Source organism: Suncus etruscus, chromosome 1 (genome assembly GCF_024139225.1).
Source record: "Suncus etruscus isolate mSunEtr1 chromosome 1, mSunEtr1.pri.cur, whole genome shotgun sequence".
NCBI classification, from domain to species: Eukaryota; Metazoa; Chordata; class Mammalia; order Eulipotyphla; family Soricidae; genus Suncus; species Suncus etruscus.
Window position 1 is genome coordinate 82,659,139 of NC_064848.1, and position 1,975 is coordinate 82,661,113.

A 1,975-nucleotide genomic window follows, 5' to 3' on the forward strand; every position below is an offset into this window, starting at 1 on the left:
AAGTCCATATTTTTGCTGCTGTTTTGGGCCACACCTGGCAGTGTTCAGGAGTTACTCCTGGCTCTGCACTCAGAAATTGTGCCTGACAGGCTCGGGGGACCATATGGGATGCTGGAGATCAAACTTAGGTTGGCCATGTGCAAGGCAAATGACTTACCTGCTGTCCCTCTGGTCCCTTAAGTCCATTTTATCTTACGTAACATAGTGTGTGCTCATGTTTTTGCAAATAGTGGGCTATCTTCTGTTCTAAATAAGCTCTGTTTCAAAGAGCTTATAAAATATGTCAGAAAGGCTCCTGGCATAATATAATTGGGAAAAAAAGTTGCTGCAAAAAATAAGAATAAAGGTTGTTTTAAAAATCAAGTGAGAGGGCTGTAGGGATAGTACAATGGGTAGTGTACTTGCCTTTCATGCCACCTGCTTGCACTCAATTCTTGGAACTCTATCTGGTTCTCTGAGTCTCACTAGGGTTGAACCCTTAATGCAGAATAGGAAGTAAGTTCTTACCAGAAGTAAGAGCACTGCTAGTATGGCCTAAAACTCACACTCCAAAGAATTTCTAACGAAAGATGGAGTGATATATATATGACAACATTTTATTTTTATTTAATTAAATTAATCAATTAATTATTATTTTTAATTTTGGACCACACTGGTGACACTCAGGGGTTACTTCTGGCTATGTGCTCAGAAATCGTTCCTGGCTTTGGGATGCCGGGGATTGAACCCAGGTCTGTCCTGGGTCAGCCACGTGCAAGGCAAACGCCCTACCGCTGCACCATCACTCCAGCCCCAGGATAACATTTTCAATTAGGGGTACACAAGTGTTTTAATCCATACTCCTCTTTATCATCCAACTTTGTAAAAACTTTAGAGTCAAATTATGAGAAATTATGTAAAGGATTCCAAATATTTTCATCCATTTAACCAGTTTTTATCACATTGAGGAGGCAAATCAAAAGCAGTCAGCCATATAGTTAAGAGAAGTAGATGTTACTTTTCAATGTGCCTATCATTTAATAGCACTAAATTTCTCTTCTTCCACTCACACAGAATTTTATTTTTCTCTACCATAGCAATATCAACTTAGAAGAAAATTAGTATTAGGATACTGGCATGTTATTTTGCTTCCAAAGACTAAGTTGTAATTGAAAAGACAAATAAGAACACACATCGGTGAAGTTGTAGGTAAACCAGTACCCTCACACATTAGTATGACTGTAAAATGGTACTGTAGCTTTGGAAAATAGTTTCTTCATATCCTTGAAAATTTAAACATTGAAGGGCCAAGAGATAGCACAGCGGGCAAGGGGTTTGCCTTGTACGTGGCTGACCTGGTCTCTAGCTTATCCCTAGCATCCCATATGATCCCTGAAGACTACCAGAAGTAATTTTTAAGCACAAAGCCAGGCATAACCCCTGAGCACTGCCAGGTGTACCCAAAAACCTCCCAAAATGGGAGGACAGAGCAATGGCACAACAGTAGGGTGTTTGCCTTGTACACAAACCTGGGACAAACCTGGGTTCAATATTCAGCATCCTATATGGTCCCCTGCCAGGAGCAATTTCTGAGTGCAGAGTCAGGAGTACTCTTGAGTGCTGCCAGGTGTGCCCCCCAACCAACCAAACAAAAAGTTAAACATTGATACAATATGAAATAAAAATTTCTTCCCCTAGATAATGAACCTAGGAGATATTAAAATAATATACATGTTTATGCAGATATTATCATAATAGCCAAAGTTAAAATCAATACAAATGACCATGGATAGGTAAATAAATGAATGAATAGGTGGCATGTTCACATTGTGGAATATGTTTTTTGGAAATAAAAGAGTGAACTATTAATAGATGCTATAACATGAATGAGTTTGGAAAACTTAAGGTAAGAGAAAGAAGTTAGTCATAAAGACTATGTTTGGGCCATACCTGACAAGACTCAAGGGCTATTCTTTATGCGGTGATACAGGTTGCT